General features: G+C 51.0%; 1 non-coding gene across 1 annotated transcript; it reads right to left on the bottom strand.

Annotated features, from left to right (window-relative positions):
* Positions 1-12,137: 12,137 nt before the first annotated feature.
* TRNAT-CGU (transfer RNA threonine (anticodon CGU)) lies at positions 12,138-12,209 on the bottom strand. Its single transcript has one exon. It is a non-coding gene; the product is annotated as a tRNA-Thr (tRNA).
* Between the last annotated feature and the right edge of the window lie 347 nt (positions 12,210-12,556).

Raw genomic sequence — 12,556 nt, 5'->3', positions numbered from 1 at the left:
CCCCAGCGCCGGGCAAGCCGCGGTCCCCGAGGGCCGCCCGAGCACCGCCCGCCGTGCCCCCGGACCCGACCCGCCCGGGCCGGGCCCCGCGTCCCGCCCGAGCGGCTCCGGGCAGCGCCAGCGGCGCCGCCGCGCTCCGTCTTCTCCCGCTGCGCGCCCGGCAGGTCCCGGGAGCCGAGAACTGGGACTTTGTAGGCCAGTTGAAGACACGAACCTCTCATCTCGCCCGCAAAGACCCAGCCCTCAGCTCGCCCATCAGGCGCAGGCGACCACTGCTCACCGCTATCTTTAACTGAACCCCTTTTTGTGGCCGGTGCTCACCGCCAGCGCAGAGCCCCCGCCCCGGGGCCATCGGGGACCCCGCCGGAGGGGGATTATTCCCCCGGCCGGGGGAGGCAGCGATCCAGGCAGCCCCCTCCCCGAACTTGAGAGCTGTCCTGGTCCCGGCTCCCGGAGCCGGTCCCGCACCTCGGGCCGGGCCCCGACGCCCACCGTGACTCGGCACCGCTGATCCCGCTCCCGCTCCTGCGGCAACTTCGTGTGCGGAAAGGTGGGAGCAAAACCATCAAACGGACAGAAAATCCCGAGCCCCTCCGTTACCTGCTCTGAGGAGGGGGGGACACGGGAAAGGGGCTCCTGGGCCCCCGCCGCCGCCTCCCCGCCCAGAGCCGCAGGTCCTCGGGAATCCGCCCGGGAAGGGCTCGGGCTGAGCTACAGCCGAGCGGGGAGCGGCGGCCGCGCTCCCCTCTCCTGCCTCCCGCAGCCCAGGGGCTCGCAGATGGGTATTTAAGCCAGTATTGATCACGGTGGGTTTTCTCCTACCCTTCCTCTTTGCCCTTGCAAAAGGCAAAAAATAAAAATAAATAAATAAAATGCATTGCCACAAGGGACGTTGCAACATTTCTGTCGGCTTTTCAAACGCGGCGTTTGCCCCAGCGAGATTGAAGTGTCCCGACACAAGAGCACCAGAGAAGTAGGGGAAAGAGAGGAAAAATCCCAAAACCACCCAAAAGCAGAAGAAAAATAAAAAGCCAAAATCCAAGACCCAAAGCCATCAAACCGGAGAGAGACGAGCTGCTCCGTGCAGCGTTGCGGTCCCGGGTGGCGGGGCTCCCGTCCGGGGCAGACACGCGTCCCTCAAAAGTTCGCTCCACGTGTTGCGGCCGCGTCCCGGGAGGGTCGGCGCGGCCCGGCGCACCGGGGCGGTGCGGGCTCGTTCCGCCGGTCCCGCGCCGTTTAAGGAAGCGGCCAGTCCCCACCCCTGCGCCGGGCAGCTCCCGCCGCAGCCCGGCCCGGCGTCTTCGGCAGCTCTCTCGGGCTGCCCTCCCCACCCGCTGCCCTCCGCGACGCCGCATCGGCACGGCCGGCCCCGCGCGGGGCAGGCGGTGGGTCCGCGGTCCGGAGCGGCCGCCGCGCCCCGCGCAGCCCCGGCCGCTCCCGCCCTTCCCCGCGCTCCTCCCGCCGGGGCAGCCCCGCGGCCCCCGCACCGAGGGGGCGGCGCGCCCCCTGCCGGCCGCTCCCGGCGCTGCGCGGAGCGGGGCGAGGGTCGAGCGGACAGACCTTGTGGACAAACTCTGCGGACAGACCCTGCGGACAGACCCTGCGGACAGACCTTGTGGACAAACTCTGCAGACAGACCCTGCGGACAGGCCCTGCGGACAGACCTTGTGGACAAACTCTGCAGACAGACCCTGCGGACAGACCTTGTGGACAAACTCTGCAGACAGACCCTTCGGACAGACCCTGCGGACAGGCCCTGCGGACAGACCTTGTGGACAAACTCTGCAGACAGGCCCTGCGGACAGACCTTGTGGACAAACTCTGCAGACAGACCCTGCGGACAGACCCTGCGGACAGACCTTGTGGACAAACTCTGCAGACAGACCCTGCGGACAGGCCCTGCGGACAGACCTTGTGGACAAACTCTGCAGACAGACCCTGCGGACAGACCTTGTGGACAAACTCTGCAGACAGACCCTTCGGACAGACCCTGCGGACAGGCCCTGCGGACAGACCTTGTGGACAAACTCTGCAGACAGGCCCTGCGGACAGACCTTGTGGACAAACTCTGCAGACAGACCCTGCGGACAGACCCTGCGGACAGGCCCTGCGGACAGACCTTGTGGACAAACTCTGCAGACAGACCCGGCGGACTGACCCTGCGGACAGACCTTGTGGACAGACCCTACGGACAGACCTTGTGGACAAACTCTGCAGACAGACCCTGCGGACAGACCCTGCGGACAGGCCCTGCGGACTGACCTTGTGGACAGACCCTACGGACAGACATTGTGGACAAACTCTGCAGACAGACCCTGCGGACTGACCTTGTGGACAGACCCTGCGGACAGACCTTGTGGACAGATCTCGTGGACTGACCCTGCGGACAGACCCTGCGGACGGACCTTGTGGACAGACCCTGCAGACTGACCCTGCGGACTGACCTTGTGGACAGACCCTACGGACAAACTCTGCAGACAGACCCTACGGACAGACCTTGTGGACAGATCTCATGGACAGACCCTGCAGACAGACCTTGTGGACAGACCCTACGGGCAGACCTTGTGGACAAACCATGCGGACAGACCTCGTGAACAAACCCTGCCGCCAAACTCTGCGGACACCCCGGCATCGCCCAGCGGCGACACCCGCTTTGCACCCCGCACGCATCGAGGCTGCTCGTAGCCAGCATCTCCCTGCACTGCTCCCTGCATATCTCCCCGTACATCTCCCCGCGCTGTTCCTGCACTGCTCCCTATATGTCCAGCCTTCCCCTGCATGCCTTGAAGTGGGCATGGGCACCTTGTGCGTATCACAGGTGTGTCAGAGGACATACTCTGCCCTTCCATGTGTGCCAAGTCTCTTCATTTACATCTCCAGTAACTTGCTCAGTATACCTCTATGACCAAGAAAACCTGGGCACAAAGTATAGCTGTACCCTGTACAGAAAAATTGTGTAGTTTCTTTACACTACACTCAGGTGTAAATGTGTTTTAAGAAAATGCCACAAGGACCTGAAAAGGTTTTGGCTTCTTTTAGGATGATTTTTGTGTTCATGCATTATGCAATTGTGTGCTCATGTGTGACGTAACTGTGCACTCACGTGTGACATAATTATGTGCTCCTGCATGAGGTAATTGTGTGTTCATGCATTAAATAATTGTATGCTCATGCATGAGGTAATTGTGTGCTCATGCATGACATTATTGTGCCTTCATGCATGTGGTAATTTTGTGTTCATGCATGATGTAATTGTGTGCTCGTGCATGAAAGAATCAAAACTAACAGCCAGAGGCCTCATCTTTTAAATCTTTGGGTTCAGCACCCAATGCACCTCTCTGTCTTCTACAACACATTTTTTTCCTGTATCTGTACTGAAGACAAGGCAGCCCTGTGTACACATCGTTATGGATGTGGCAAGTGACTCTACCTGGCCTGCATGGATAGAATGCCAGAGAGAGAACTTGAACTGATCTGCCACGGAGCTGCTCTTGATCAACACTGTGAAGCCATCCTCTACACAGAAGAACGTGTTCCTTGGCTAGAGGCCTGATGAATATGTAGAGCCAAGGAACATGTTGTTTAAAACTGATAGTAGAATACAAAGTGAATCATAGACCATGGGCGAAAAGGTTGGAAGAGGGACAGAGCTCTATGAGCCTTTTGAAAATAAGGCATTCTGGCAGAAGGTAGAAAAATAAAGAATTTCTTGACCATCTGGAAGGGTTCTGCAGATATTATGCCTAGAGAGTACAGCAGAAATTAAGACTTCCCAAAAATGTAAAAGACACTAACCTTTTCTCTGATGAAGGGAATAGATGCTGTAGAAATCACTTGGGTTGAACAAGAAAAGGCCTCATCAGCTTTTAGGAAATAAGAGACTGCTACTCTTACAGGATGCAAGTTACATCTGCCAACCTCACTCTCATTTTCAAATCTTTTAAATACTTTTTTTTTCTCGGTCTCAATCATGTAGCTGCTTGAAACACCACAGAATAATTCTGAGAACAACAAATTCACAGCAAAAAAATCTACCTATGTGTATGTAAGGAAGAGCATGAGCCAGGGAACGGAGTTCCTCCCTAATTGAGCTGATGGCACATTGCTTCTCTGATGTCCTGACCAACTGCTTAATTTGCTATTTTCAGCAGCCTCAAAACATGTTGCCTCTTGTCTTGACCTGGCCCCCACTAGTACTGATGTGAAGCACCACTTCATTTTCATGAGAGCAGAGCAAGACTTTCAGACAACATTTTTGCCCAGCAGGAGCTCTTTTGCAGGGAGCCTGATCCCATGGGACATGCTCAGCTGCTGGCAGCCCATTCCCACTTCCACTGCATATTTCAGGCAAGTCTTGACTTGGCAGAAGGTACTCCCGTACCTGAGAAGGTCAGGTCTTAGGACTTCATCTCCTCTCACAAATACCTGCTGGCTGCCCTTCATGGTGTGCAGAATCCATGCACAGGGAATGCATGAGCACACCCCCCGCCTGGATGGGAGCTGGGAAGAGGACAAGGTCCACATAGAGTTCAGATGTAATCACAAGCATATCAAGTTGTAAGGCATCACAATTTACACAATTCTAAAAATAAACATAACCAGTTTCTTTCAAGCTGTTTGGCAGGCAAAAGGTTAATATATTAATAACGTTTGACCAGCAATAGCCCAGAATAATAACTATGGAACAACGGATTCTGTCACTTCTGAAAACAGCCCTCTTTGGAAAAAAAAGAAAACATTTTCACAAGAGCCACAAACCAGATGGAGTAGCTTCTTGAGAGGTGTTCATGAAGTGGAAGCCAGGTGTGAAACCTCCAAAGTCAGGAGGGATCTTCTGTGGGTGGGAGAGTGCTCTGTCTGCTGCTGAGAGGGACATGGACCCTGTGGATGGTGCTTGGTCCAGCTGAATGAATACATGCATTAATCTGAGTCTGTCTTTCTCAATCCTGCCTGTGCTTATGCAGTACCTTTCTCTGCCAGTAGATCCACTGATTTGCTAACTCTTGTGTGTAGTACTAAGCAGCATGTGAGCAAGAATGGCTTGTAGCCAACAGTTTGGTATTTTGGCATCTGACCTTGTTGAGAAAGAGACTGGATTGTCAAAGACATTAAACTTGAACACAGTGTAACGATAGAAACAGTTGAAATCCACTGATGGCACAGGATGAAATTCTGGTCTTCACCCGTGAATATGAATCCACACCAGAGACAAGAGTCGGAGCCCTCTCTCTCCATTTTTTTTTTTTTTTGAAGTCAGAACAGTAGGAATAGCAAGTTTGTGATTAAAAGTTGAGATATGTGCAAATATGATGTACTGCAAGGAGCATGTACCTGTGCAGGAACACCAAGCAGCCAGGTTCACTAAGGATAGGAAACTGAAGTCCCTCCTCTGAGATCCTTACTAGAACCTGGTGGGTCACCTCAGAGCACGCATATAACACCAGTGAGCTGCAGCCTCCAGTCACTGCTCAGACATGCTCTGGTTCTCTGCTCACTGGCCAAGGCTCTGCCTGTCCAAAGAACCTCTGGCAAATCATCCATACAAGAGGAATGCCCTACCAAAAATTTGGCCTTCATATTTAAAGCATGTGTGCATATATTGGGGAAAGGAGAAAATCACAGAACTAATGAGCTCTGATTAAGCTCAGAAACAATGGTTTCCTGTTCAAACACAGAGCTCTGTCTCTTCTTAGGACAGCTACCTCATCCCCAGTTGTGTCTATTAAAGACAATTACTGGGGGAGACAGATATGTGTAACCAGATGTGGAAATAACGGTCAGCACCATATGCAGTTTAAATTCTTTGGGCCTGAACAAGTTACATAAAAAAAAAAATTGTGTGTGTGTTTGTGTACTGTGGAGCAGCTGTCAATGGGGAAATCCCCTTAGCCCACTTTAATCCTACGTTCCACAATCCCCAGGGATTAAACAAATGCACTAACATTATTTACTGTAATGCTCCCTCCCTGGGGGGCTTCAGTCCATGAAATCCACTCCAGCATTTGCAAGTTCCAGTTGTGAAATAGGCTCTGCACATTCTATATTTGGTAGCTCACAAGTACTCCTTCAGTTGGGCCCAGAGTGATGAAAGGACAGGAGTCAGGAATTCAGCCCAAGCAAATCTCAAAGGGACCAGGCTCAGGCTTGGAGCTCATTTCTCACTGTGCAGGTCTTGCACAGGCACTGAGGCATTGCAGTGCTGAGAAGGTACAGTGATCACAAGACTCTACAAGATGCTTCCCTAAAATTAAAGATGCTGCTGCAGTATGAGTCCTCCTATCTATACTCTGGACATATGAAATGAGGCTTTAAATCCAGATACACCAGTAGAGCCTCACATACCTCCTGCTTCTCTTTTCCTATGATGAAATCTGTGTTCAAACTTGGGTACAATCCCTGTGAAATTAGTAACAGGGATTCCCCGATCCAGATGCATAATCCTCACAGTCCCAACAAGGCTGTGACAGTGCAAACTGCACGCCATTGAACTCTTGTAACTATCTGGGTTCAATTGATGGCCACAATGCCCAGCAATAACACAGACAAGAGTCAGGCTCCCAAGGACCCTCTGACATACTTGCAAGGCCAGCTGATTGCTCCATGTCTTGCTTAAGCTTCCCGTCCAAGTTTATTACAATTTCTTCAGAGACAGTAAACATTACATTCTATATTAGGCTGTCCTTGCCTTGAATTCATATACAGTTTAAATTCTGTAACTTGGGTGATTGTGCCAACTCAGCACTAGTTTGAAGCACCACTGCCACAAATGAGCTGGCAAGGCAGAGCACCTTCTGAGGCAGCCACTGCCCTTAGTGCAGGGGATGGTTTGGCCCCATGTCCTTCAGGCACAGCAAACAGTAAAACTTCAGAGGCAACGGAGTTTCACAGAATAGCTGAGGCTGAACTTCTGGAGGTCACCTGGTTCCACCCCCTGCTCAAGCCGGGTCACCTAAAGAAGGCTGCCCAGGGCTGTGTCTGGATTGGCTTTTGAATTTCTCCAAGGATGGAGACTTCACAGACTGTTCCAGCATCAGTCCTGCTCACTTGGAAAACTCTTTCCTTATGTTCGAATGGAACCTCCTGTGCTTCAGTGTGCGCCCTTTGTCTCTTGTCCTGTTTGTTGCTGAAGCTTTTGCACTGACCTGATATCTCAGGCTGGCCTCTGAGCCTGGCTTTGTCACTGTAACCACCAAGCCCTGTGCAGCTGTACTGTGCAGAATGCAAAGGCAATTCCTCTTCCTGAGATTCAGAGAATCACTTAGGTTGGAAAAGACCTTTCAGAGTCCAACATTAACCCAGCACTATTAAGTCCACCACTAAGCCATGTCCCTAAGTAACACATCTTTTAAATCCCTCCAGGGACGGTGACTCAACCATTTCCCTGGGCAGCTCATTCCAAGCCTTGGCATCCTTTTGGTGAAGAAATTTTTCCTGCTATCCAACCTAAGCCCTCTCTGGTGCAACTTGAGGCCATTTCCTCTTGTCCTATTGCTATATTAATCCAACACCTGACTCTGCTCCCATGGCACTGTATTTACAAACATATCATTTCATCAGCTCAAATAGAATTTTTTTTTCCAACTTACAGAAAGATCATCACAATAAAACTATACTCCTATTACTGCTCTTCAGCCTGCAACAGCTTGCTCATTGCAGTGAACTTCATTCAGTGGTAAAGGCACGAGTATACACAGATAAAGAGAACCCTGCACACAAACCTTCCAGGCCTAGGCTCTGATACTCTTTCTAATTTTTTTTTTTTTTCCATATAGTTTACAGCCAGGAACATAAGAAAGTACCTGAGAGGGAGTCAGGGAGAAGAGCAGGGCTTCTGTGAGCAGCAGGCCGTGTGCTGCTGAGGTTAAACAGGCTGCGAAGAAGGGATTAGTCATCTCCCATCCGTCTTGCTCCTCCTTCCCTGCATAATTGCAGCTCATTTGAGACACACTGCCTGGAATGTCAGCTGGCATTTTTTTGGGTTCCCCAGAAGCAGCAGCTGCCATTCAGCACCACTTTCTTAATCTAAAATGTGTTTCACAGGTTCTCTCAGGAAGCTGAGCACTGCTCTGCACTACACCAGTGAGGACTCCCACTCCCTCTCGTGGGTGCCCTCAGAGCTCATTCACAAAAATCATGCAGCTGTCATTCCCACTGGTACCCCTGGCTCTGAGAGGAGCAGCAGCATTGCTGTGCTGGGTCCTCCACCCATTCTGGTCAGGTAGGAACACCCTGACCTGTCCATTAATATCTAATTACAGATGACAGTAGCAACCTTGGGGACCTGTGTGAGAGTTGCTACTCCTGTAGTAAAGCAAAAATACAACTAGGTTCTTCACAGGGGAACTTCCCAACTGCTCCCCTCACATTTCTGGAGAAGGGGATGCCAGTAACTCTGTCCCTTGAATACAGAATAAGGATTATCACTCTGTCTTCCCTACAGTGACATAAACAGAGTTTTCAAGGGGAAAAATAATTCTTATTTCCTATCTCACTGTCATTCTTTAAATTACTGAATTCTGTAGCATTCAATGGATTACTATTCACAAACATGTACCTGCTCCTCTGGCAGAACAAATTGAGTAATTTCTGTTTCTGCTGGAGCCTTCGGCATGCAGACAAAAACATTTTTTATTCATCAGTGGTAAAAGGCTACAGCCATTTGACTTTAAACACAGACATGCTTCTGGGCTCTCTTCCAGGAAGTCTGTGTCACCCAGGCTTTAGATCAATATGTTTGTCTGCAAAGTCACCCTTTTGATCTGTAATTTTTCATTTTGACACAAGAAATGCCTTTGGTCAAACTTCAGCAGTCCATAAAATTCCAGGCATAATAGAAATGGGAATCACATTGCTGTAGCCATGCAAAGATTTCCACAGTTTGAGGTTTATTTACTCATGGGTTAATTTACTCTGCCATATATTTGGGACTCAGACAATGCTGCAAATACTGTTCTGTGCCTCATCTGAGCTCACTGCTTCCTGTCCAGTTTGGGGTGGTCTCGCTGGCACTGGCAGCTTTATAAAACCCTTCATATGTTTAGCTGTCCAACTTGCAGGAAATGTTGCTGAGGTTTAGGACTGAGCACACGGAGCATCCTCCCACCCTGGTCCTGCTGTTCACCTCAGAAAGAGGGGTCTGGGCTGCTGGGACAGTGCCCCACGATGGGAGGGCAACTGTGCCTGGCCCATGGCCCAGCTGGCTCAGCCTGGTCACCCCTGGCACACCACGCTCTGTTTGCACAACTCAGCACAGGCCTTTTCTTTCCAAGGTCAAGGTTTCAGGGCTTGGGTGGCTGATTTTTTTTTTCCTCTCTCTCCTCCCTGTCCACCTCCCCCCCCACCTTTTTTTTTTTTTTTTTAAGGTGCCAGCCATCCCATGGAAGGATAACCCAAAAAGCAGAGAGGTGGGAAATCAATTCAACACATTATTAATGGGAGAAGCGGGTCTGCCCAGCTTTTGGGACAATCCCCCTGCCTGGCTTCACACAGCAAGGTCTGAGCAAGGCTTTCCAATGATCTCACTGCTATTTCTGACCAGACACAGCTCCTGCCGTGTTCCCAACACCCTGGTTTTTGGTTGCTGAAGTTTGACCTAAGGGAGAATGCAACAGACACTCAGGAGAGTTGCAAAGTGCTGAAAATGTTCATACAATCCAAACAAACCCCATTATTTTCAGTCCCCATTCTCATCTTACCTTTCAAAAGCAAACATTTTCTGTCAGCCTCTCAAAAGCACATAACTCAGAAATACTGCTAAAAGTGAAAGTTTACAAGAAATACTGTTAAAATTGATTAATTTTTACACTTATTTTAAAGCTGTCAGGAAAATGTCTGGATTCTGAATAACTGGTTTGTCAAGCAAGAGAGGACAGGGAATTCTATATTTAAATATGGCCAAGATTTCCAGCAATAACATATCTTTTAAGTACATTAATTGTAATATGATTTTATTAGGTAATTAACAGAGGCCTCATTTTAATCCTCATTTAATAGCTCCTCATTTCATAGAGGTGTTATATTCAGAGAAAGGCAGCTCAGTATTTTCTGGGAAAAAAAATCAAAGATCTTAAAGCAACTCAGAAGGGCCACCTAAAATATTTTATGTTTTCAGTCAGGACTTGTGTCCAAAATAAACAACTCTTTCCTCAACCCACCAAAAATCCCTAAGCCAAACCCATCTCCAGCACAGCTATGATCAGATCATAAATGCCTTGATTAAAGTTCATTGGCTGGCACTTCAGGACTTCAGCTACTAATTAAAGCCAAAATCAAATTTATTGCCTGATTGAGTAAGAAGAGGGGGCAGGAATTTGGGAGGTGAGCAAACACGTGACCTGCCCAACACAGCCCTGCCCTGAAGACAACAACAAGGGCAGGATGGCACAAACAGAACTGCCTGTCGTGGTGTTGTTCCAGAAGTGAAGATGCACAACAGCAATCCTGGGCCAAGGCTTTCCCGTGGGCTTCTCCCTGGGAATTCAGCAGGAGCCTGTGAAGGACCTTCCTCACAGACACCCGGGAGCTAGAGGGAATATTCCAGTTCTGCAGAGACTGAAGTTAAGCAACTGGTGAGCTGCCTGGATGTGTTATGGCCACAGAGATCTACGATGCCGGAGCTTTATTAAAATACCTGGTTCACAGTCCTGGGCTCGTGGCACACGTTTGGGCAGGACCTGACTGCTCGAGTTTACAGGATGGGAAACCTGCTTCAGGGAGAACCTCAGTTTCACAACTGGTTTCAACCAGAAACAAACCCACAGAATTCTAAAAATCTCTGCAAAAGCAGCAAGATGGCTTTTGAACCAGTAGAAACATTTTGGTTTGACATTCCACTGTGAAATGATGTAGGGGAAAAAAAAATAAATCAAAAGAGGCAGTTTCAAAGCTGGAACTTTTGTACTCAAAAACCTCCAACAAAGGTGATGGGATTTGACAGCACTCTATTTTGCAAGTAAAATAGTGTCTGCATTTTTCTAAACAAGTTCTAAACTGCATTTCCTGCTTTTATATCAAAACATACTACAGCTTGTTTTGTGGCTTGCTAATAACATCCTGCACAACCATTTTGTACAGACCTCCCCAAACACCTCATGCAGACACATTTCCAGTCCCTGCTAAGAAAGGCAAACAGCCTCCTGCCCAGTCAGGTCCAGGCCAAGTGTGGCACGGGAAACAGCAAAACCAGCTTTTTCTTAAGCATCAAAGGAAGCAGCAAATTGTTTCGAAGAGGCTTCTCTGCTTTACCCAGATATCTGGCTATTGCTGATTTTGCAATACATTGACTCTACTCTTTACATATTTTAAGCTGTCTGAAAGCAGCAATAACCAAAGTGATGTTATACAGAGGCAGCAGAAATGCCCTCACACGTGTCATGCTTTGCACAGACTGATAGATCAAGAACCAAGCAATTAGGGTAAATTCTGGTGTAAATGGTACAATCTCACGGAAAGGGTGGTCAGACATTGGAACAGGCTGCCCTGAGAAATGATGGAATCGCCATCTCTGAAAGGGTTAAAAGATGTGGATGTGGCAGTTGAGAACACGGTTTAGCGGTGGACATGGCAGCGCTATGTTAATGGTTGGACTCGATGATCTTACAGGGCTTGTCCGACCTTACCAATGGCATGATTTTAACTGCACTGTGCACTTGCTTGTTTCAGGATTCGGCCTGTCTACCTGTGAGAAGTACATCAAACCCAGCACGTACAGAGAAAGCACCAGGAGGATTCCTCACACCGGGCGCACCTAACACTTGCCCTGCAGCATCACAGCACAAACATCTGCTTTGTCTTAGCTGTGATTCACCCAGTTCAGGACACAGGTCCAGAGGCAAAACGCCGAGAAGTGTCCTCTACAGGAGGCTTTCTGGATCTGGGTGGGACACCGGGCTCCGAGAGATGCTCACCCACGGGCTGCACGATACTACCCGCGGGCTCCCAACCAGTTCTGCGGCACAGACACACGGGAGCCGGGGACACCCGGCCGGCTGCACGGTGGAACTTCCCCCGTGATCCGCAGCTTCTTCGCGGGGCCCCGGGGCCGGTTCTCCGACACTGACAGCAAAAATATGCCGCAAGCGAGGCGGCGTCCGCGGCCTCCCCGCGGCGGAACTGCCAGCGCACAGCGCTGCCTCGGCAGGCACGGACGGGGTTCGAACCCGCGATCTTCGGTTTACGAGACCGACGCCTTACCACTTGGCCACCGCGCCCGACGGGCTGGCTGCACCTGCGCGCCGCCAGTGGAAGGCAGCGAGCGGCGCGGGCGGACCGGGCCGGGCCGGGAGGGGACTGGACGGGCCGGACCAGGCCGGGCCGGGAGGGGACTGGACGGGCCGGGCCGGGCCGGGCCGGGCCGGGAGGGCGGTGGGATCGCGGCGGCTGCGCCGTGCGGGTGCTCCCGCGGGCACGTGCGGACGCGGGGCGGAGCGCCGGGAAGGGGAGCGTGGGCGAGCCCTGCCCCGCCTGCAGAGCTCCGCGTCCCCTGCCCCGTGTCCCTGCAGCGGCGCTCCTCGGAAAGCCCTTCCCGCTGCCGCCACCCCCGCTGTGTCCCCGGTGC

This window comes from Anomalospiza imberbis, chromosome 19, assembly GCF_031753505.1.
Source record: "Anomalospiza imberbis isolate Cuckoo-Finch-1a 21T00152 chromosome 19, ASM3175350v1, whole genome shotgun sequence".
Lineage (NCBI taxonomy): Eukaryota > Metazoa > Chordata > Aves > Passeriformes > Viduidae > Anomalospiza > Anomalospiza imberbis.
The sequence above is the reverse complement of the archived record's forward strand: the minus strand, read 5'-3'. Positions and strand labels throughout refer to the sequence as shown.